Here is a 24667-nt window from a genome sequence, read left to right as displayed (position 1 = left end):
TGCTCATCATCATCAGCTCAAGAGGCAATCCACCACACCACACACTGGAGTAGGGTATTACACCACAACGGTGGCCCGAACCAGTATAAACCCTGTGTCTCTTGTGCTGTTCTTTCCATAGCCTAGATCTTAGCGAGGCGGAGGGGTGCAGGTAGGTAGAAGGTGAAATCTCCGCGCGCACCCCAGTGTTCGAACCTCAAGGGTCTACCGGAACCCGAAATCCGACATTTGGCGCGCCAGGTAGGTGTGCGCCGGAATCCACCTTCTACCGCTTCGTGTCCCGTCGTGTCATCATCACCATGTCCGGCGACCAGGCGGGCAACCCAGATCCATGGGCGGCGTGGCCCGCCCGCGCAGAGCCGCTTGCCTCGGGAGACCCCGTGCCCCAGGCAGCTCGCGGTCCGCAGGGCGCTGCGGGCCGCGGGCGACGCGGACAGGCTTCGACAGTTCTCACACCGCGGCAGGCGCGGTCGGCAGCAAGGGCCTCCAATCACGCCGCGACCACGACACCGTACACCCGCCGGGAGCAGGCAAACTCGAGGGCCGTGCTCACGGTGGCCCGAGAGCTGCTGCAATGCAGGCTGCTGGAGGGCGGCCGCGACGTGCTGCTGGAGCGGGTGGCAGAGCTCCTAGGCTTCGCCGCCTCGGGGGCTCACCCCTTCTGCACCCAGCTCCCATCTCAAGCCCAGGGCGGCCCACGCGGGGGCTCCGCGCGCGCCCGCGGGCTCCAAGGCTACTCCAACGCCAGCGAAGCTGTCGGCACCGGACCGGCGGCGGCGCTGCCCCCGCTCCCGGTCCGCGAAGAAGAAGGACTCAACACGACCCACGGCCCCAGTGGACAGCCACGCTACCACCCCACGGTGGGCGCGTCAAGCAGAGCTGCGTGGCACGCGGAGCACTACGGCATGGCCTTCGGGATGACGGCGTCATAAGAATACGTGCCCCTCATGATGGACCAAGGACACCCTCACGAGGGCGAACAAGGCTCGCTCCTCAGCCCAAGCTGGGGGGACGAGGCGCCAGAAGCTGAGCCCTTCCAGGAGCCCCGGGACGGTCCCATTGGCCACGCTGGAGGCAACGATTATCGGGTACCGCTAATTCCTCAGAAGCAGGCATACGCTAATCATGGATCGCAGGAGGTGCAGGTCGCCACAGCGAGCAGCTGCCCCGCTCCCACAGTCTCCTACCCCTCGGGAGGAGGGCGCAGGGGGCTGCAGGAGAGGGGCCGAGATCCGACATCACCACCGCGGCGTTCGAAGCAAGGTGTTCTCAGGAGGTAGGCCCTCTGCTGGGGAGGTGCCTCAGGGCCTGCCCCTGGCGGAGGACCCATGGTCGTCGGGGGAACCGCTGGCGACCGCTCTACCCCATCGGCGGCGTCCTCGTTTCCGATCGTCGTTGATGGCACTAGAGTGTGGTGCAAGGCGGGGCCCTCGTCTGGCGATATGAAGCAAGGCCGGTACCTGTGAAGAAGGCCCAGTGCCTGTGAAGCTCGCCGCCCCGTGACACTCTCACGTAATAATGAGTGGGGCTGTACGCGCCTCGGAGTCTCAGGGGTGCCGGCCTCAGGCCCTGGGGCTCCCTCCCACGCCTAGTGGCAGCACTTAGCTCCGTGCTGGTGAGAAGACGTCCAAGACTAGATTAGGTGCCGGACGCGGCCTTTTGTCTGCTTTCGTTGCTTTTCCCTTTGGTTGTCGCTTTCCTCCGCTGGATTTAAGTTGGATTCGAATTTGAGATTTGCGTGTGTTCGGGGAAGGGGTGCTTAGTCTCGTTCGAGCAATTTCTCGCGTTTTGGTTACCACTTCGCCTCAGCTGCCTCCCCTCGTGAGCCCCTCGCGAGCTGGGTCAGGCCTAGCTTGCGTGCAGCCCATACTGCCGCCGCCGCGTCCTCTCAGGAGGGTTTTTACTGCAGATCCTACGGATTCGGTCAGGGAACACTCGGGACACCACAGCCTCCCACAGGCTACCTCAGGGCCCGCACGGGACAAAGGTAAACTAGCCGACCAGCGCGTCGTTTAAGCCAACCACTTGGCGCGGGCGCATGGGCAATGTAACGTCTACTAGTACGAAGAACACAAGTTTTACATGAGGGGCTCCCCCTCCAAAATGCTCTCACAGCCATCAGGCCAAAACCTGAGTTCTATTCATGCAGGGTAAGGAAATAGGAACGATGCATGATTAGTCGGATAAATCCCCCAATGCGTCCTCAGGAGCACCACCCGAACCATTGCTGGCGTCGCTGAACTCGCCATCGCTGTCTGCGTCGCCGCCAGCGGCATTAGGGCCGTTCACCACACCGCCTTTGTCGGCAGCCACGATCACACCATCATTGTCTGAAGCGAAGGCCCTGACAAGAGCATCCACATTGTCTTCCACCTAGTGCGCCAGGTCGTCTCGGACGGCCTGGGGGACTGGGGCGATCGCAGCGTCGAAATCGAAGTGGGATCCATGTTCCAGAGATGGCTGAAGACGCGAGAAAAGGCGCGCCCGAGCAGGGCGTGGCTCCTCTCCTCCACCAACCTGTCGGCCCTGACCGACCGCGCCTCCAGCTGCGTCACCACATCAGTGAAGAACTGAAGGTTGCCGGCGTAGTTGAGTGCGTGCGGCTCGCCAACGGCCGCCTCGCAGATGTTGCCCAAGGCTGTGTTGGCTCTCCCCCGGAGCGTGGTGAGCATGGGGCCGTGCTCATGCTCCAGGATCCGCCGCTGACGTATCTCGTCCACATTCTGGCGCGCGACGACCTCAGCCTCCTCCACCCGCTGGCGAAGAAGGAGCACCTCGGCCTGGGAGGTGGTTGACTCCCCTTGCGCTACCTCAAGGGCGGCCCGAAAAGCATCGGCCCGCCGCGTCGCTTCCTCCAGCTTGGCCCTCAAGGCAGCAGTCCTACCTTCAGCCTCGGCCCGGATCAACTCCAGCCTCTCCTCGAACTCGTGCTCGAGGTTCAAGCGCGCCATCGCCACCCGACGTCTGACCTCCTCCAGGACACAGGCTTCCCGTGCAGCGACATCATCCTCCGCCTGCGTCACCAAGCGCTCCCTCGTCTCTAGACACTCGTACTCGCGGGTACGTTCGGCGGCTTCCAGCGTCAGCGCCTCCTCACGCTTCAGGAGCTCTGCTGGGTCGCTAGAGGCCACCTTCATCGACGCGAGGGCTGCCTCACGCAGCTCCACTTGCTCCTCCAGTGAGTGGCACCAGGCCAGGAGCTCCCGAGCCCGCTCCTCCGTCGCCTCTCGCCGCCGGTCAGCTTCCCGGGCCTCCTTAGCGGCCCAAGATCGGGCCTCCCAAGAGGCCACCAGCGACGCCTTGGCCTCTGCGTCGTCAAGGTCGCGCTGACGGCGCACAAGGGCGATGGCTGATACGTCTCTGTCGTATCTACTTTTCCAAACACTTTTGCCCTTGTTTTGGACTCTAACTTGTATGATTTGAATGGAACTAACCCGGACTGACGCTGTTTTCAGCAGAATTGCCATGGTGTTGTTTTATGTGCAGAAAACAAAAGTTCTCGGAATGACCTGAAACTCCACGGAATATCTTAGAATAAATAATAAAAAATCCTTGCCAAAGATGAAGACCAGGGGGCCCACACCCTGTCCACGAGGGTGGGGGGCGCGCCCCTCCCCCCTGGGCGCACCCCCCTACCTCGTGGGCCCCCTGGTGGCCCTCCGACGCCAACTCCAACTCCATATATTGGCTTTTGAGGAGAAAAAAATCAGAGAGAAAGTTTCATCGCGTTTTACGATACGGAGCCGCCGCCAAGCCGTAATCTCTCTCGGGAGGGCTGATCTGGAGTCCGTTCGGGGCTCCGGAGAGGGGGATTCGTCGCCGTCGTCATCATCAACCATCCTCCATCACCAATTTCATGATGCTCACCGCCGTGCGTGAGTAATTGCATCGTAGGCTTGCTGGACGGTGATGGGTTGGATGAGATTTATCATGTAATCGAGTTAGTTTTGTTAGGGTTTGATCCCTAGTATCCACTATGTTCTGAAATTGATGTTGCTATGACTTTGCTATGCTTAATGCTTGTCACTAGGGCCTGAGTGCCATGATTTCAGATCTGAACCTATTATGTTTTCATGAATATATGTGAGTTCTAGATCCTATCTTGCAAGTCTATAGTCACCTACTATGTGTTATGATCCGGCAACCCCGAAGTGACAATAATCGGGACCACTCCCGGTGATGACCATAGTTTGAGGAGTTCATGTATTCACTATGTGTTAATGCTTTGTTCCGGTTCTCTATTAAAAGGAGGCCTTAATATCCCTTAGTTTCCAATAGGACCCCGCTGCCACGGGAGGGTAGGACAAAAGATGTCATGCAAGTTCTTTTCCATAAGCACGTATGACTATTTACGGAATACATGCCTACATTATATTGATGAACTGGAGCTAGTTCTGTGTCACCCTATGTTATGACTGTTACATGATGAACCACATCCGGCATAATTATCCATCATTGATCCGGTGCCTATGAGTTTTCCATATACTGGTTTACGCTTATTTACTTTTCCGTTGCTACTGTTACAATCATTACAAAAATACCAAAACATTACTTTTGCTGTCTTTACTTTGTTACCGTTACCACCACTATCATATTACTTTGCTACTAAACACTTTGCTGCAGATACTAAGTTTCCAGGTGTGATTGAATTGACAACTCAGCCGCTAATACTTGAGAATATTCTTTGGCTCCCCTTGTGTCGAATCAACAAATTTAGGTTGAATACTCTACCCTCGAAAACTGTTGCGATCCCCTATACTTGTGGGTTATCAATGGCGCCCTCCAGCTCGCGCCTCTCTGCAGCCAGGCGCAGGCCCTCGGCCTCAAGGCGCACGTCTTCATCAGCAAGCTCCTCACCAAGCAGGCTCACCGCGTTAGCCGCCCTTCGAAGGAATCCTTGGCGAAGAGCGCGACGCTCCCGGGCGCGCTCGAGCACGTCTTCCACACCATCATCTGCCCCGAGCAAGCGTCGGGGGCCACGAATCAGCACTCCTCCTCCGGGCAGGGGGCTGGGGGCTGGCACCCTCGCGACGGCCGGGCACGCCATGCCAGAAGCCCGGCCTGGAGCCAGCCCATCCCTAGATGAAGAGCGCAGGGAGCGCCTCAGCCAATCACAGTCCATGACCAGGCGAGAAGCCCACGGCAGGCTGGCTACGCCACGAGAAGGCCCGCGAAGGAGGATCGCGAGGTGCGCAGGGCCATGATGCGCCTCGGGACGGTTCGCCTCTCCGATCGCCCTCACCGCAAGGGCTCTGCTGCTCGGAGCGCTTGAGGACGGTGGAGGGGGCGAAGCCAAGGGAGACGGCACCTCAGCCATCTCCGTGAGCTCGGCTGGAAGGGGTTTGCGGAGCAAGGATCAGTAAAAGCAACAGAAGGATCGGGAGATGGGAAAGGAGAAGGCTTACTCATCAGTGGCGAAGTACTTCCTATGCTTCAGCAGGCGAAAAGGGTAATCGTCGCCCAGGGCCTCCCTTTTCTTCCGGAGGGCCTCAAAGTCCACGGGGAAGCGGCCCAAGAGTTGAGCACAGGGATCAACCTGCGACAAAGACGGAGCGTCAAGGCGATCCGTGCCAGGGGCGCCTGCCTGATGCGCGCTGCCGATCGCCTCGCCAAGAGAAGTGGCTGGAGCCTCAGGGGCCGCAGTCGCAGGCGCTGAGGGCAGCTGCTTGCCACCCTCAGCCTCAGCGGCACGGGCCCCAAGAGCTGCTCCCTCATGAGCATCGCCCGGCGCTGTCACCCCGCCGGGAGCCCCCTCGGCCTCTAGCGCTTCATGCCTCCCTGCTCCGCCACTTGAGGAAGAGTCGCCTTGGCCGACTGGAAGGGCAGTCACCACCACTGGGTTCTCGCGAGGCCCCTAGAGGCCGGTGGGGCGTGGACCCCACTCATCAAAGATAGGCATCTGATTCACAAAATCTCCCCCGTTCTGGCAGAGGTACAGCAAGGCCCCTCCCTGCTGGATGCTGCCAGGGTTGGGGTCCCCAGTCAGGATCAAGAGCGCTGGCCTCAGCACTTCAGGCGTCAGGTCCTCTTCCTGGAGCCTCATACGATCATCACGCCCGCTGAAGGCCCACATCCGGCGGGAGTGGCATTGGAGAGGAGCAACGCGGCGTAGCAGGAACTCCTTCACCACCTTGGGCGCTGTCACGCCAAGCGACCTCAAGAACGCGAAGCGGTGCCAGACGAAGATGAGCCAGGGGCTCTCAAGCATCTCCTGGCCCCGGCCCGAATTGGGGACAGCAGGCGAAGTTGGCTCCGATAGCAGGGGGCTGGGCACCCCTACATCCACATACAGCCACCGCTTGCGGAACCCAGCCGCGGGCAGAGGGAGCCTGAAGTCAATCCCTGAGGCCGCTGTCTCAGGCGCGGCAACGAAGCTCACGCACGCCCAGCATTGGGTAGGGTCGACAAGCCGCAGAGAGAAGAAGTGGCGCAGCAAGGCAACCGAAGGAAGGATGCCCATCATTGCCTCGCAAACAAAGGCGAAGACCGAAAGGAGGGTGATGGATTCAGGACCCAGATGCATCATGTGGATCTGATAGTGGGAAAGCACGGTATTGAAGAAATCAGAAAAGGGGGGAACCAGACCCGCCCACAGGGCGTCGGTAAAATACGGGACCTCGGTGACTATCCTGTCGATGGAGAAGTGGGACGCGGGCCAGGCCGTCGTCCTCCCGCATTCGTTGAATATTGTAGCCAGAGCCGAGCTGACCTTGCCCAAGCCCTCGGCGGGGGCCGCCAACGGCGGCGAGCAAGGCGGAGGCATGGGTTTCTTCCCTCTTCCCTTCTTCGTCGGAGCCATGGCGATGGGAAGGGGGGGAAGGTTCGAGATTGGGTTGAAAACAGAAGCTGGAGTTCGAGCGGAGGAAGGACAGAGGGCGCTCGAGCAACAAAAAGGGGAGCGGCTGTGTACGACTACGAGTCCGCCTAGCATGGCGCAGAATAAGGGGGGCGTGGGGGAACAGTGCCGCCCACGCCCAACCAACCGCCACGCGGAGCCCAAGGCCGCAGGCTGTTAGGGCCCGCGGCGCTTCACCTTGCCCTTTCGCCTCCCTGCACGGCCAAGTCCGGGCGCGCCTTGGGCCCGGGGGCTACTGTCGGCGTTCTGGGAACGGGGGTCCCCAGACTTGCCTACCTGCGGCCTGCGGCGTGGCTCAAAGGGGGCCCAGCATGGCCCGTCTTCATCAACACAGACCCAAGACCCTCGCGAGGGGCCAAGCCTCGTGGGGCGGACGACACGGAGCTTCCTCAGGCATGGCCTCATCAGGCTGGCTCGCGAGGAGGCGGAGAGATCAAGGCGGGGTACCTCACGAGGTGCCCGTGATGCAAGCCATGACGACCAAGGGCGCCAGGCGGGCGCCAGCCCGCGCAGTGTCCTCCTTTCCTCTTTGGTGCAAAGGGAGCAAGCGCAGGCGAGAGCATCAAGCAAAGGCACCCGTTTCGATGCAATGAGACCAAGACCAGTCCAACGGCAGGGAAGAAGTCATTGTGGAGCCCAAGCCAGTGTCACCACCAGAGCCTTTGGCAGGCGAGGACCAACTTTAGTCAGGATAAGTGTACCAGATGTTCCCCTCCAAAATGGCCAATTGTTGGCGCCCTTCCCGCTCAATATTTGGGAAGAGGCCCAGGGCCTTTGCCTATAAATAGGACTAGCCACCCACAGGAGAGAGGGATGGAGAATCGGCCAACCCAGGAGGGAGATCGGATCGCAATCAAAAAGAGAGAGAGAGTGAGAAGGGTGACTGAACTCCTCCTAGCAGTTCATCCCCCCCAGCCAAGAACAGACCCTCGCGAGGCTGTTCTTCCTTGTATTGCTCATCATCATCAGCCCGAGAGGCAATCCACCACACCACACACTGGAGTAGGGTATTACACCACAACGGTGGCCCGAACCAGTATAAACCCTGTGTCTCTTGTGCTGTTCTTTCCTTGGCCTAGATCTTAGCGAGGCGGAGGGGTGCAGGTAGGTAGAAGGCGAAATCTCCGCGCGCACCCCAGTGTTCGAACCTCAAGGGTCTGCTGGAACCCGAAATCCGACAGATCTCATATTCATCATGAGGCTTAAATAAATTTTCAAGATCATAAGAAGAATCACCCCAATCATGATCATTGCAACAAGTAGAGGACATAGCAAAACTAGCATCCCCAAGCTTAGGGTTTTGCATATTATTAGCACAACTGACATTAATACAATTTATAATAACATCATTGCAATCATGCTTTTCATCGAAGGAACTATCAAGTATGGGTGCAATAACAACGATCTCATGTTTAACATAAGGAACTATAGCAAATTCATCTTCATAAATATTGGCATCATGGCCACAAGAATGGCAAGCATCATGCTCATCAAGGGATATTTCAATCAAATCATCGGAATCATAATTATCTATAGATTCATACATATCATTATTTTCTTCCAAAGCAACGGTCATTCTTTCAATAAATTCTTTGACATGGACATTATGAGCATAGTTTTCATAGCAATATTTAAGTATGTCAAGATTTTAAGATTCGTAGAGAGTAATATCATACTTTTCAATCAAAGAAGCGACTTCATAAGCACCCTTAAAAGCAACAAATTCTTCAATTTGTTCGATATCGTAGTAAGTATAAACACCCTTTGCGTAAGAAGATAAGATTTCATTTTCATTAAACTCGCATAGGTAGGGAAGGTGTCTTTTAGGGTTCTTAGAGCAACAAGTAAAATCATAAATTTCACAAAGATTCCAAGCATAACACAGCAATCTATTTATTTGATCCCATAAGAGTTTCCCTTTTTCAGACAAACGGTGACGCGCAAAATGAGCATGCTCATCTAAATATTTCCCGTCAACTAGGCTAGTTGGGGTTTCAGCACGAGCGCATAAGGACCAAAGATGATCCAGGTAGAACACTTTAAGTGGATCCATATCAATAGATTTTTAGCGAGCAAAGATGCAAGCAAATAGAAGGCACGTGGAAACACAAACAAAAAGACATACGGGAAGAGGGCGAAGAAAAGGCAAAGGCAAAGGTGAAGTGGGGGAGAGGAAAACGAGTGGCAAATGGCAAATAAAGTAATGCGAGGGATAAGAGTTTGTGATGGGTACTTGGTATGTCTTGACTTGTGCGTAGATCTCCCCGGCAACGGCGCCAGAAATGGCCTGTTGCTGGGAGATCAAATCTTGACTTGACTTGGTGCAACCTCCCCGGCAACGGCACCAGAAATCCTTCTTGCCACCTCTCGAGCACTGCGTTGGTTTTCCCTTGAATAGGAAAGGGTGATGCAGCAAATTAGTGTAGGTATTTCCCTCAGTTTTTGAGAACCAAGGTATCAATCTAGTAGGAGACTACACGCATGTCCCTCGCACCTGCACAAACAAATAAGAACCTCGCAACCAACGCGATAAAGGGGTTATCAAGCCCTTCACGGTCACTTACGAGAGTGAGATCTAATAGACATAATAAGATAAATATTTTTGGTATTTTTATGATATAGATTGAAAGTAAAGATTGCAAAGTAAAATAGATTGGAAACTTATATGATAAAAGATAGACCCGGGGGCCATAGGTTTCACTAGTGGCTTCTCTCAAGATAGCATAAGTATTACGGTGGGTGAACAAATTACTGTCGAGCAATTGATAGAAAAGTGCATAATTATGAGAATATCTAGGCATGATCATGTATATAGGCATCATGTCCGCGACAAGTAGACCGAAACGATTCTGCATCTACTACTATTACTCCACACATCGACCGCTATCCAGCATGCATCTAGAGTATTAAGTTCATAAGAACAGAGTAATGCATTAGGCAAGATGAAATGATTTAGAGGTATAAACTCAAGCAATATGATATAAACCCCATCTTTTTATCCTCGATGGCAACAATACAATACATGCCTTGCTGCCCCTGTGTCGGGGGTTGGGTGCGACATATGCTAATGGATGGCTTATCATGGTGGGAGCGAGTAGAATGTCGCCAGTGCCTGCAAGCGGGATGAGGCGTAGACATGAATGCCAGTGCACTTTACCCAGGTGCGGGGCTCTCCTAGGAGATAACACCCCTAGTCCTGCCCTGCGGGGCCTCCGCATGATCACTAAGGCACTAGTGAGTACAATGGTGCTCCTCGAGTTGTATGCTAGAGGTAGTAGAAGGCAGGGTTGTCTCTCCTCTCCCCCTAGGTGTGAGTCTAATTCTAACATGTTCCAACCCTTTTGCATGGGTGCCCTGGGGGTTTATATAGGCCTACCCCCTAGGGGTACAATGGTAATCTGGCCGGGCGTAGGACCGACTGTCAGTCTCTCTGGTCGCCGGCTTCTCCGCCGACTGCTGGGGCCCGCCTCTCTTTTTCTTTCATTTTTTTATTTTTTTTATTTGGGCCTTTCTCTTTTTGTGGCCTCTTTTCCTTTTTTTTATTTGGGCTTCTTTGGCCTCTTTTATTTATTTATTTTCGTCCGGAGTCTCATCCCGACTTATGGGGGAATCATAGTCTCCATCATCCTTTCCTCACTGGGACAATGCTCTAATAATGATGGTCATCACACTTTTATTTACTTACAACTCAAGAATTACAACTCGATACTTAGAACAAGATATGACTCTATATGAATGCCTCCAGCGGTGTACCGGGATGTGCAATGACTCATGAGTGACATGTATGAAAGAATTATGAATAGTGGCTTTGCCACAAATACAATGTCAACTACATGATCATGCAAAGCAATATGACAATGATGAAGCGTGTCATAATAAACGGAACGGTCGAAAGTTGCATGGCAATATATCTTGTAATGGCTATGGAAATGCCATAATAGGTAGATATGGTGGCTGTTTTGAGGAAGGTAAATGGTGGGTTTATGGTACCGGCGAAAGTTGCGCGGTACTAGAGAGGCTAGCAATGGTGGAAGGGTGAGAGCGCGTATAATCCATGGACTCAACATTAGTCATAAAGAACTCACATACTTATCGCAAAAATCTATTAGTTATTGAAACAAAGTACTACGCGCATGCTCCTAGGGGGATAGATTGGTAGGAAAAGACCATCGCTCGTCCCCGACCGCCACTCATAAGGAAGACAATCAATAAATAAATCATGCTCCGACTTCATCACATAACGGTTCACGATACGTGCATGCTACGGGAATCACAAACTTCAACACAAGTATTTCTCAAATTCCCAACTACTCAACTAGCATGACTCTAATATCACCATCTCCATATCTCAAAACAATCATCAAGTATCAAACTTCTCATAGTATTCAATGCACTTTATATGAAAGTTTTTATTATATCCCTCTTGGATGCCAATCATATTAGGACTAGTTTCATAACCAAAGAAAACTACCATGCTGTTCTAAAGACTCTCAAAATAATATAAGTGAAGCACGAGAGTTCATCTATTTATTCAAAATAAAACCACCACCGTGCTCTAAAAAGATATAAGTGAAGTACTAGAGCAAAACAACAAACTACTCCGAAAGATATAAGTGAAGATCAACGAGTAGTCGAATAATTATGCAACTATATGAAGACTCTCTAACATTTAATAATTTCAGATCTTGGTATTTTATTCAAACAGCAAGCAAAACTAAAGAAAATAAAATGACGCACCAAGCAAAACACATATCATGTGGCGAATAAAAATATAGCTCCAAGTAAAGTTACCGATGAATGAAGACAAAGGAGGGGATGCCTTCCGGGGCATCCCCAAGCTTAGGCTCTTGGTTGTCCTTGAATATTTCCTTGGGGTGCCTTGTGCATCCCCAAGCTTAGGCTCCTGCCACTCCTTATTCCATAATCCATCGAATCTTTACCCAAAACTTGAAAACTTCACAACACAAAACATAACAGAAAGCTCGTAAGCTCCGTTAGCGAAAGAAAACAAAACACCACTTAAAGGTACTCTAATGAACTCATTATTTATTTATATTGGTGTTAAACCTACTATATTCCAACTTCTATATGGTTTATAAACTATTTTACTAGCCATAGATTCATTAAAATAAGCAAACAACACACGAAAAACAGAATCTGTCAAAAACAGAACAGTCTGTGGTAATCTGGAACTAACGCAAACTTCTGGAACCCAAAAAATTCTAAAATAAATTGCTGGACCTGAGGAATTTATCTGCAAAAAGAATTAACTAAATAGCACTTTCCAATAAAAAATGGCAGCAATTCTCGTGAGCGCGAAAGTATCTGTTTTTTACAGCATGATCGCAAAGACTTTCCCCAAGTCTTCCCAAAGGTTCTACTTGGCACAAACACTAATTAAAAGCATAAAACCACATATAAATAGAGGCTAGATGAATTATTTATTACTAAACAGGCGCAAAAAGCAAGTAATGAAAATAAAGTTGGGTTGCCTCCCAACAAGCGCTATCGTTTAACGCCCCTAGCTAGGCATGATGATTTCAATGATGCTCACATAAAAGATAAGAATTGTAACATAAAGAGAGCATCATGAAGAATATGACTAGAACATTTAAGTCTAACCCACTTCCTATGCATAGGGATTTTGTGAGCAAACAACTTATGGAAACAAGAATCAACTTGCATAGGAAGGTAAAACAAGCATAACTTCAAAACTTTAAGCACATAGAGAGGAAACTTGATATTATTGCAATTCCTACAAGCACATGTTCCTCCATCATAATAATTTTCAGTAGCATCATGAATGAATTCAACAATATAACCACCACCTAAAGCATTCTTTTCATGATCTACAAGCATAGAAAATTTACTACTCTCCACATAAGCAAAATTCTTCTCATGAATAATAGTGGGAGCAAACTCAACAAAATAATTATCATGTGAGGCATAATCCAATTGAAAAGTAAAATTATGATGACAAGTTTCATGGATATCATTATTCTTTATAGCATACAAGTCATCACAATAATCATCATAGATAGCAACTTTGTTCTCATAATCAATTGGAACCTCTTCTGAAATAGTGGAATCATTACTAAATAAAGTCACGACCTCTCCAAATCCACTTTCATCAATATAACCATCATGAGTAGGAGGCATGCTTTCATCATAAATAATTTGCTCATCAAAACTTGGGGGACAAAAAATATCATCTTCATCAAACATAGCTTCCCCAAGCTTGTGGCTTTGCATATCATTAGCATCATGGATATTCAATGAATTCATACTAACAACATTGCAATCATGCTCATCATTCAAATATTTAGTGCCAAACATTTTAATGCATTCTTCTTCTAACACTTTGGCACAATTTTCCTTTCCATCATACTCATGAAAGATATTAAAAATATGAAGCATATGAGGTAAACTCAATTCCATAATTTTTTTGTAGTTTTGTTTTATAAACTAAACTAGTGCTAAAACAAGAAACAAAAAGATTCGATTGCAAGATCTAAAGATATACCTTCAAGCACTCACATCCCCGGTAACGGCGCCAGAAAAGAGCTTGATGTCTACTACACGACCTTCTTCTTGTAGACGTTGTTGGGCCTCCAAGTGCAGATGTTTGTAGGACAGTAGAAAATTTCCCTCAAGTGGATGACCTAAGGTTTATCAATCCGTAGGAGGCATAGGATGAAGATGGTCTCTCTCAAGCAACCCTGCAACCAAATACCAAAGAGTCTCTTGTGTCCCCAACACACCCAATACAATGGTAAATTATATAGGTGCACTAGTTCGGCGAAGAGATGGTGATACAAGTGGTATATGGATAGTAGATAATAGTTTTTGTAATCTGAAAATATAAAAACAGCAAGGTAACTAATGATAAAAGTGAGCATAAACGGTATTGCAATGTGTTGAAACAAGGCCTAGGGTTCATACTTTCACTAGTGCAAGTTCCCTCAACAATAATAACATAATTGGATCATATAACTATCCCTCAACATGCAACAAAGAGTCACTCCAAAGTCACTAATATCGGAGAACAAATGAAGAGATTATGGTAGGGTACGAAACCACCTCAAAGTTATTCCTTCCAATCAATCCGTTGGGCTATTCCTATAAGTGTCACAAACAGCCCTAGAGTTCGTACTAGAATAACACCTTAAGACACAAATCAACCAAAACCCTAATGTCACCTAGATACTCCAATGTCACCTCAAAGTATCCCTGGGTATGATTATACAATATGCGTCACACAATCTCAGATTCATCTATTCAACCAACACATAGAACCTCAAAGAGTTCTCCAAAGTTCCTACCGGAGAATCACGACAAAAACGTGTGCCAACCCCTATGCATAGGTTCATGGGCGGAACCCGCAAGTTGATCACCAAAACATACATCAAGTGAATCACGTGGTATCCCATTGTCACCACAGAAACGCATGGAAAGACATACATCAAGTGTTCTCAAATCTTTAAAGACTCAATCCGATAAGATAACTTCAAAGGGGAAAATCAATCCATTACAAGAGAGTAGAGGGGGGAAGAAACATCATAGGATCCAAATATAATAGCAAAGCTCGCGATACATCAAGATTGTATCACCTCAAGAACACGAGAGAGAGAGAGAGAGAGATCAAACACATAGCTATTGGTACATACCCTCAGCCTCGAGGGAGAACTACTCCCTCCTCGTCATGGAGAGCACCGGGATGATGAAGATGGCCACTGGAGAGGGATTGCCCCCTTCGGCAGGGTGCCGGAACGGGTCTAGATTGGTTTTCGGTGGCTACGGAGGCTTCTGGCGGCGGAACTCCCAATCTATTGTGCTCCCGGATGTTTTAGGGTATATGGATATATATATATATATAGGAGGAATAAGTGCGTCAGGGGAGCCACGAGGGGCCCACGAGGGTGGGGGGCGCGCCCAGGGGGGTGGGCGCGCCCCCCTACCTCGTGGCCTCCTCGAAGCTTCCCTTACGTGGACTCCAAGTCTCCCGGGCTTCTTTTGATCCAAAAATAAGTTTCGTGAAGTTTCAGGTCAATTGGACTCTGTTTGATTTTCCTTTTCTGTGATATTCTAAAACAAGGAAAAACATAAACTGGCACTGGGCTCTGGATTAATAGGTTAGTCCCAAAAATCATATAAAATAGCATATAAATGCATATAAAACATCCAAGGTTGATAATATAATAGCATGGAACAATCAAAAATTATAGATACGTTGGAGACGTTTCATTGTACTTGTCGGGCCGAGATCTCCTTCGTCGGCAGCTCCTTATTCACCAGAAAGTTAAGGATGGGCTGAGCCCACGAAGGTGCTGCAATTTCTTCGACTGCTAGGATTGCTACTTGCACGAGGCCGGTTGGGCCGGGAGGCGACGGGTTGGAGTCAGCTACCGCTTGCTGTGTTGATGAAGTCCCCGGGCCGACTGTTGCAGTCCCCGGGCCTACTGTTGCAGTCCTCGGGCCAGGTTCTGAAGTCTCCGGGCCGGATGCAGCTACTGCAGTCCCCGGGTCGCCTGTCGAATTCCTTGTGCCAGCTGCTGGGGTCCTCAAGTCGGATCCGACTGCTTCAGGAGGAGCCGGCACAAAGATGGAATCCGGCTCTGGCGATGGCTTGACAGGCGGCTTGATGAGGCGTTGCAGGGCGATGCCGGCTGGTATTGCTTGCCAGGTGGAGTCGATACGCGCCAAGGAGTCAGCTTGCTCATTACCATTTCTTGGCACATGGAGGAACTCGCATCCTTCAAAGTATCCACTGAGTTGCTGGACGAGGAAGCGGTAGCTGGCCATATTTGCATCCTTGGCGTCCCAATCGCCTGACGACTGTTGGACCACCAAGTTGGAATCTCCATACCACAGGATCCGGCGAATGCCGAGTTCCTTGGCAAGCCGGAGCCCGTGAATGAGTGCTTCGTACTCAGCAACGTTGTTAGAGGCGACAAAATGGACTTGCAGCACATATCTGAGCTTGTCTCCTTTGGGAGAGGCGAGGACAATGCCGGCTCCCAAACCGGTGCGCATCTTGGAGCCATCAAAGTGCATTCGCCAATGGGTGGAGTCTGGCGCTGGCGGCAGGTACTGGGTCTCAGCCCAGTCGACGAGGAAGTCGGCCAGTGTTTGTGACTTGATGGCGGTGCGAGGCTGGTAGTAGATGGTTTAGGGGGCCAAATCTATTGCCCATTTGGCCACTCGGCCTGAAGCATCTCGGCTTCCGATGATCTCGGCAAGTGGAGCAGTGCAAACCATAGTGATTGGGTGCTCTTGAAAATACGGCTTCAGCTTCTTAGCGGCAAAATGCACACCGTAGCACATCTTCTAGTAGTGGGGGTAATTCTGCTTGGAGGCGGATAGTACTTCACTCAGGTAATACATCGGCCTCTGGACTGGTAGTGCTTTGCCTTTTTCCTTGCGTTCCACAACCATGACTGTGCTGACCACCCGGCTTGTGGTGGCGATGTAGAGGAGCATGGGCTCTTTAGGATTCGGAGCCGCCAGGACAGGCAGAGTGGTCAACATCTTCTTCAACTAGATAAAAGCTTCATCCGCCTTGTTGTTCCACTCGAAAAAAGTGGTCGTCCTCATGAGCTGGTACAGGGGAAGAGCCTTCTCGCCCAGCCAACTGATGAAACAGCTGATGGATGCCAAACAACCGGTAAATTTTTGCACATCCAGCAGTCGGGTGGGCACCTCCATCCTCGCGATGGCCTTGATCTTCACAGGGTTGCATTCTATGCCGCCCTCTAAGACCAGGAAGCCAAGAAGCTGGCCGGCTGGTACCCCGAAGACGCGTTTCTCTGGGTTGAGCTTGATCTGGAATCGAAGCAAGTTTTCACAGGCCTCCTTGAGGTCTTCTAGCAACGTTCCACGCTTCTCCGTCTTCACCACAACATCGTTCACATAGACGTGGGCATTTCTGCCGAGTTACTTGAGGAGACACTTCTGCATGCAACGCTGAAACGTGGCGCCGACATTCCTCAAGCCGAACGTCATAGTCAGGTAACAAAAGGATCCGAATGGTGTGATGAAGGCGGTCTTTAGCCTGTCGGTCGGGTGTAGCTTGATCTGGTGATACCCTGAGTATGCATCCAAAAAGCTCAACAGCTCGCATCCGGCTATGGAGTCAATCACTTGGTCGATTCTTGGCAAAGCAAATGGGTCTTTGGGGCATGCTTTGTTGAGGCTGGTATAATCAATACACATGTGCCACTGCTTGTTCTTCTTCAGCACTAGGAATGGGTTGGCTAACCATTCTGGAAAGAACACTTCCATGATGAAGCCGGCTGCTAGAAGCCGGGCTATCTCTTCTCCAACAACTCTTCTCTTCTCTTTCGATAGGCGGCGCAAGGGCTGCCTGACTGGCTTGGCATCAGACCAGACATGTAGCTTGTGCTCGGCGAATTCCGTCGGAACACCCGGCATGTCCTTGGGAGACCATGCAAAGATGTCCCGATTGCGGTGCAAGGGCTGCCTGACTGGCTTGGCATCAGACCGGACATGTAGCTTGTGCTCGGCGAATTCCGTCGGAACACTCGGCATGTCCTTGGGAGACCATGAAAAGATGTCCCGATTCTCACGGAGGAAATCAACGAGCTCGCCTTCCTATTTGCTGTCAAGGTTTGCACCTATGACCGCGTGCCTCTCCGGGTGCTCCGGGTCCAAGGGTATCTTCTTCGTCTCCTTCTCCGGCTTGAACGAGCCCTCAGCTTCCGACTCCTTGGGGTTGGGTGACATTTCCGGCTGCTTGCCGGCATCGCCACAACCCGGTCAAGGTGCCGCTTCTCAGCCGCGATCACGAGGGACTCGGCTAACCGGCTGCTCTCTGCTACGCAGGCGGACGACTTCTTGTAGTCTCATGCTATGGTCAGGATTCCCTTGGATCTCGGCATCTTCATCTTCAGGTAAGCATAGTGGGGGACCGCCATGAACTTGGCCAGGGCAGGTCAGCCAAGCAATGCATGATAGGGGCTCTCAAGGTCCACCACCTCAAACCAGACTGGCTCTCGGTGGAAATGATTTGTGTCCCCGAAGAGGACATCTATCTGAGTCTTGCCGATTGGTGAGCAAGAAATGCCTGGAACTATGCCATGGAAAACAGTCCGGCTGGGCTGAAGATGTCTCTGCTTGATTCCCAACTTCCCCATGGTATCTTTGTATATGATGTTGATGTTGCTGCCGCCATCTATCAGAACTCGGGAGAAGCGAGCAGCTCGCCTCTCCGTGGATAAGGTGGCATCCAACACCAGAGCATAAGAGCCGGGATTGGGCATCACCTCCGGGTGGTCGGCTCTGCTCCAGCTGATGGGCTTCTCAGACCAATGCATGAACTCGGGGGTCTCTGATGCTACTACATTTACTTCTTGTTGTCGCTGCCGCCTGCTGTGCCTGTCGTCAGCCATGCTGGTGAACACGACATAAGCTCCATGCTCTTCAGGATATTCATCTTGTATCGCGCCAACCGGCTGGTCCGCCGACTGCTGAGGAGGAGGAGGCGGCGGGCCGGCAGGCGGAGGGGGCTGGAGTCCATCACCCTTGGCGATCCTGGTGAGCCAGTGGCACTTCCAAGTGGTGTGGTTGGATGGCTTCACGCCGCTGTGGAACTTGCAGGGTGCATCGAGAGTCTTCTCGTACGAGAGGGTGGGCAACCAGTTGGGCTTGCCACCTTTCTGGCGTTTGGGAGGAGGCTGCCCTTCCGGCTGCTGATCTTCGACTGTTGCCACCTGCCGGCTCATGGAAACCAGCAGCATGGCCTTTCGCTTGTTGCCGTTCGGTTGCTGTCGACGACTGGTGTCACCAGCCGGGGTCCGAGGAGCTTGAGGGGCCACCTTGCCCGACACATTAACTTGGATCTCCGCCTTCATGGAGGAGTCGGCCGTGGCGTACTTGTCTGCTATGATCAGCAGTTCGTCGATGGTCGCCGGCTCGTCACGGAGGAGCTTGTGCTTGAGGAGGGTGCCCTCTCGGCACCCGGTAGTGAAGTACTCGATGGCCTGTACCTCGTGCACGCCCTCGCAAGAGTTGCGCAGCTCGGCCCAGCGCGTGAGGTAGTCGCGAGTTGACTCGTTGGGGCCTTGGACGCACAAGGAGAGCTGGCGAGGCTTGGGCGGCCGCTTGTACGTGCTAGTGAAGTTGCGGATGAATGCTTCAGTGAAGTCGACCCAGCTGTTGATGTTGCGGGGCTTCAGATAGTTCAGCCACGTCCGGGCCGTGCCCTAGAGCATGAGTGGAACGTACTTCACGGCAATGCGCTTGTTCCCGTTGGCGATGCTGACGGCTGTAGAGTAGTCGACCATCCAGTCCTCCGGCTTCACGGAGCCGGTGTACTTGGGTGTATCTCTTGGGAGAGTGAACCCTCTAGGGAAAGGTTCGTCTCAGATGCGGTGGGCGAAGCAAGGCGGACCCAGCTCATCTTCTTCTTCTAGCGCCAGGGATCGATTGAGGCGATCGATCCGGTGGCGGGCATCGTTTTCTCCGATTCCCTCTCGGCGGCCAAGGCGGCCGTCGAGTGACGGGTGATCAACAGGCGGCGGGGAAATGCGCCTCTCCCTGCGCGGAGGGGGAGGCAGACAGTCGTCTCGCCACCGCACTGCTCTTGGGCGGCCGTCTTGGTCACGCTCGATGGTGATGTGAGTTCGGCTGTGGCTGGCAGCCGGCTCCTTGTCTCTTCTATCACGGACGCCACCAGTCAGCATCCGGGATGTCACGCCTTGGTCTCGGCGAGGAGGCGGGTCGTCGTTTCGGCGGTTGGGCGCTTCAGTGCGGCACCCGGCCTCTTGCTGCTCAGCAGCCGCGTCGAGGAGCTGCTGGACTCGCTCCATCATGTGGCGACGCTCGTCGCCCTCGAGCTTGTCTAGCTCGTCTGCTGCCGCCTGGGCAGCTCGTATGTTCTCCGCAGTCGTGGCGTAGGAGGGATGATCTGTCCCGAACATGTAGGCGACGGTCGCGCCACGCTGCCGGACCAGGCCAATGCGGCTAAGACCACCAGGAGCCGGCGTGCCGCCGACGGCACGGTCCATCTCCCGCTGGTAGGCCTCCGAAAGGCGTCTCATGCTGGCCAGCCGGTTGGCACTTTCGATGAGCTGGACACGGCGTGCCTCCAGCGTCTCGACGTCGGCGTCTTCCAGGATGGGCGCAGTCAAGTCTTGCATCGCCGCCTGCAACGGATCCTGGCCACCTCCGCCAGAGTGCTCGCCGTGGATGATGACGAGCACCTCCGTGACGGCGCTGCCACTGCTGTCCGCGCGAGGAAGTGGCTCGTCGTAGACCACCACGTTGGTGGGAAACGCGTCAAGCGACGTCGTGCCGGAGTCGACCAACATCGGGTCGGTGGAGCCAACCGACTCCAACTCAGCAGCAGGCTCGCTGGCGACGTGGAGATGATCGAGGAGGCTCACGAGGCGGCTCTCAGGGCCTTTTGTGCCCGCATCAGACGCGGGCGCGTCGGAGAGGTGGATCTCGCCAACAAGGTCGGCGAGGCAGCTCGCCGCAAAGGCGACCTCTGCGCTCGCCAGGAAGGAACAAGGTTCCCGTCCAGAACAGGTCTTCGGGAGACGGTGCACCACGCCCATGATGGGCGCCAAATGTTGGGGGTTGGGTGCGACATATGCCAATGGATGGCTTATCATGGTGGGAGCGAGTAGAACGTCGCCGGTGCCTGGAAGCGGGATGAGGCGTAGACACGAACGCCGACGTACTTTACCCAGGTTCGGGGCTCTCCTAGGAGATAACACCCCTAGTCCTGCTCTGCGGGGCCTCCACATGATCACTAAGGCACTAGTGAGTACAATGGTGCTCCTCGAGCTGTATGCTAGAGGTAGTAGAAGGCAGGGTTTTCTCTCCTCTCCCCCTAGGTGTGAGTCTAATTCTAACAGGTTCCAACCCTTTTGCATGGGTGCCCTGGGGGTTTATATAGGCCTACCCCCATGGGTACAATGGTAATCTGGTCGGGCGTAGGACCCGACTGTCAGTCTCTGTGGTCGCCGGCTTCTCCGCCGGCTGCTGGGGCCCGCTGCCTGGTGGGCCCCGCCGACTGGTCTGGTACGGAGCCGATAGGCCGCTCCCGCCGCTCGCGGGTCTTGCCGGCTGCTGATTACTGTAGCCGTGATGCTAATGATGCTTGCTTGGTCAGGGGAGCATGGCTACAGTCCCGCCGCCTGGCGGGAGATCACTGTAGCCACTCCGAGTCTTATCTAGTTAATGGTGAGTGAGCCTTGGGAAAGGAACGGGCCGACTGCTAGGAGCCGGCTTCCCTCGGGTTCGTCTGGCCCAGCCTCCGCCATCTTCCGGGCTCTTGCTGCCTGGTAGGGCCCGCCGTCTTCAGGCCATACCGACAGGCGGTCGTGGGAGCAGGGCTCCGCCTGACAGGAGTGACGTCAGGGGAGGAGTGGCAACAGTGCCACGCCAGGCAGAGATCTCCGCCTGTACGGAGCACTGTGGCCACGCCCAGCCCTAGATACGGGGGTGATGGGCTACACTATAACCTTGCACCGTCTTGGCTTCTAAATGGGGGCGTAGACCTTGCGGGCGCCATGGGCCGACTGCTAGGAGCCAGCCTCTCTGGAGGCCGCCTGCTTGGAGTCGGCCCGTTTTGGAGCCGCCTTCCTGAGCATGGCCGTCTTGTGGCAGTCGGCCATTCGGGCCAGCCGGCCACCAGAAGGCGGCGCTTCATCTTGACATCTTGAGGGGCGCAGCCGGCCCGATGTCTTGAAAGGTTCTGGGACCCGGGTTAGGCTACCCGTGGCCCATTACTCTGACACCCTGCTGTCACTGGAAAAGGACACCGCAAGATAGAACCCAAAGCTAAGCACTTCTCCCATTGTAAGAAAGATCAATCTAGTAGGCCAAACCAAACTGATAATTCAAAGAGACTTGCAAAGATAACTAATCATACATAAAATATTTCAGAGAAGAATCAAATATTGTTCATAGATAAACTTGATCATAAACCCACAATTCATCGGATCTCGACAAACACACCGCAAAAAGAATTACATCAAATAGATCTCCAAGAAGATCGAGGAGAACTTCGTATTGAGATCCAAAGAGAGAGAAGAAGCCATCTAGCTAATAACTATGGAGCCGAAGGTCTGTGGTAAACTACTCACACATCATCGGAGAGGCTATGGTGTTGATGTAGAAGCCCTCCATGATCGATTCCCCCTCCAGCGGAGCTCCGTAAAAGGCCCCAAGATGGGATCTCTTGGGTACAAAAGGTTGCGGTGGTGGACATAGCGTTTCGTGGTGCTCCTGGATGTTTTTGGGGTATATGGATATATATAGGACGAAGAAGTAGGTCGGTGGAGCTGTAAGGGCCCATGAGGGTGGGGGGCACACCCAGGGGGGCAGGCGCGCCTCCCTGCCTCGTGGCCTCCTTGCTTCTTTCTTGACGTCTACTCCAAGTCCCCTGGATCACGTTTGTTCCAAAAATAACTCTCTCGAAGGTTTCATTCCGTTTGGATTCCGTTTGATATTCCTTTTCTGCAAAACACTGAAATAGGCAAAAAAACAGCAATTTGCACTGGACCTTGGGTTAGTAGGTTAGTCCCAAAAATAATATATAAGTGTATAATAAAGCCCATTAAACATCCAAAACAGATAATATAATAGCGTGGAACAATCAAAATTATAGATACGTTGGAGACATATCACGACCTTTTCTGTCGATCTGCCAGAGGGGGATTCAATCATGGAGGGCTTCTACATCAATACCATAGCCTCTCCGATGATGTGTGAGTAGTTTACCACAGACCTTCGGGTCCATAGTTATTAGCTAGATGGCTTCTTCTCTCTCTTTGGTTCTCAATACAAAGTTCTCCTCGATGTTCTTGGAGATCTATTCGATGTAATTCTTTTTGCGTTGTGTTTGCCAAGATCCGATGAATTGTGGGTTTATGATCAATATTATCTATGAACAATATTTGATTCTTCTCTGAATTGTTATTTGCATGATCTATATCTTTGCAAGTCTCATCGAATTTTCAGTTTGGTTTGGCCTACTAGATGATCTTTCTTGCAATGGGAGAAGTGCTTAGCTTTGGGTTCAATCTTGCGGTGATCGATCCCAGTGACAGAAAGGAAACCGACACGTATTGTATTGTTGCCATTGAGGATAAAAAGATGGGGTTTATATCATATTGCTTGAGTTTATCCCTCTACATCATCTCATCTTGCCTAATGCGTTACTCTGTTCTTATGAACCTAATACTCTAGATGCATGCTGGATAGCGGTCGATGTGTGGAGTAATAGTAGTAGATGCAGAATCGTTTCGGTCTTCTTGATATAGACGTGATGCCTATGTTCATGATCATGCCTATATATCATCATAACTATGCGCTTTTCTATCAATTGCTCGGCAATAAATTGTTCAGCTAGCATAATATATGCCATCTTGAGAGAAGTCACTAGTGAAACCTATGGCCCCCGGGTCTACTTCATATCATATAAGTTTCCGATCTACTATTTATTTTATTTTGCAATCTCTACTTTTCAATCTATACAACAAAAATACCAAAAATATTTATCTTATTATCTTTATCATATCTCACTTTCGTAAGTGACCGTGAAGGGATTGACAACCCCTTTGTCGCGTTGGTTGCGAGGTTCTTGTTTGTTTGTGTAGGTACTAGGTGACTTGTGTGTAGTCTCCTACTGGATTGATACCTTGGTTCTCAAAAACTGAGGGAAATACTTACGCTACTTTGCTGCATCACCCTTTCCTCTTCAAGGGAAAACCAATGCATGCTCAAGAGGTAGCAGCGCCCTAGGCTGCCTCCCTCCCTCTCCCTCCTTTATATACGTGGGGAGGGCACCCCTAGAACACACATCAATTGTTCCTAGCCGTGTGCGGCGCCCCCCCTCCATAGTTAACACCTCAGTCATATCGTCATAGTGCTTAGGTGAAGCCCTGCGCCGGTAACATCATCATCACCGTCACCATGCCATCGTGCTGACGAAACTCTCCCTCGACCTCAACTGGATCAAGTGTTTGAGGGACGTCACCGAGCTGAACGTGTGCAGATCATGGAGGTGCCGTGCGTTCGGTACTTGGATCGGTTGGATCGCGAAGGCGTTCGACTACATCAACCGCGTTACTAAACGCTTCCGCTTTCGGTCTACGAGGGTACGTGGACTCACTCTCCCCGCTCGTTGCTATGCTTCTCCTAGATATATCTTGCGTGATCATAGGAATTTTTTTGAAATACTATGTTCCCCAACAGTGGCATCCGAGCCAGGTCTATGCGTAGATGTTATATGCACGAGTAGAACAGAAAGGAGTTGTGGGTGTGCATATATACATATTGCTTGTCGTCACTAGTTGTTTCTTGATTCGACGGTATTGTTGGATGAAGCGGCCTGGACCGACATTACATGACCGTGTTCATGAGACTGGTTCTACCGACGTGCTTTGCACACAGGTGGCTGGCGGGTGTCTGTTTCTCCAACTTTAGTTGAATCAGATTCATTGAACAGGGTTCTTTCTGAAGATCAAAAAGCAATCACTATACCACGTTGTGGTTTTTATGCCATAGGAAGAACAGTTCTTGCAAAGCCCGTAGCAGCCACGTAAAACTTGCAACAACAAAGTAGAGGACGTCTAACTTGTTTTTGCAAGAGGCATGTTGTGATGTGATATGGTCAAGACGTGACGAGATATAAATTGTTGTATGAGATGATCATGTTTTATTAAAGTTATCAGCAACTGGCAAGAGCCTTATGGTTGTCTCTTTATTGCATAAGATGCAAGCGCCATACAATTGCTTTACTTTATCGCTATGCGATAGCAATAGTTGCAAAAGCAATAG

Source organism: Triticum urartu, chromosome 2 (assembly GCF_003073215.2).
Source record: "Triticum urartu cultivar G1812 chromosome 2, Tu2.1, whole genome shotgun sequence".
NCBI classification, from domain to species: Eukaryota; Viridiplantae; Streptophyta; class Magnoliopsida; order Poales; family Poaceae; genus Triticum; species Triticum urartu.
The sequence above is the reverse complement of the archived record's forward strand: the minus strand, read 5'-3'. Positions refer to the sequence as shown.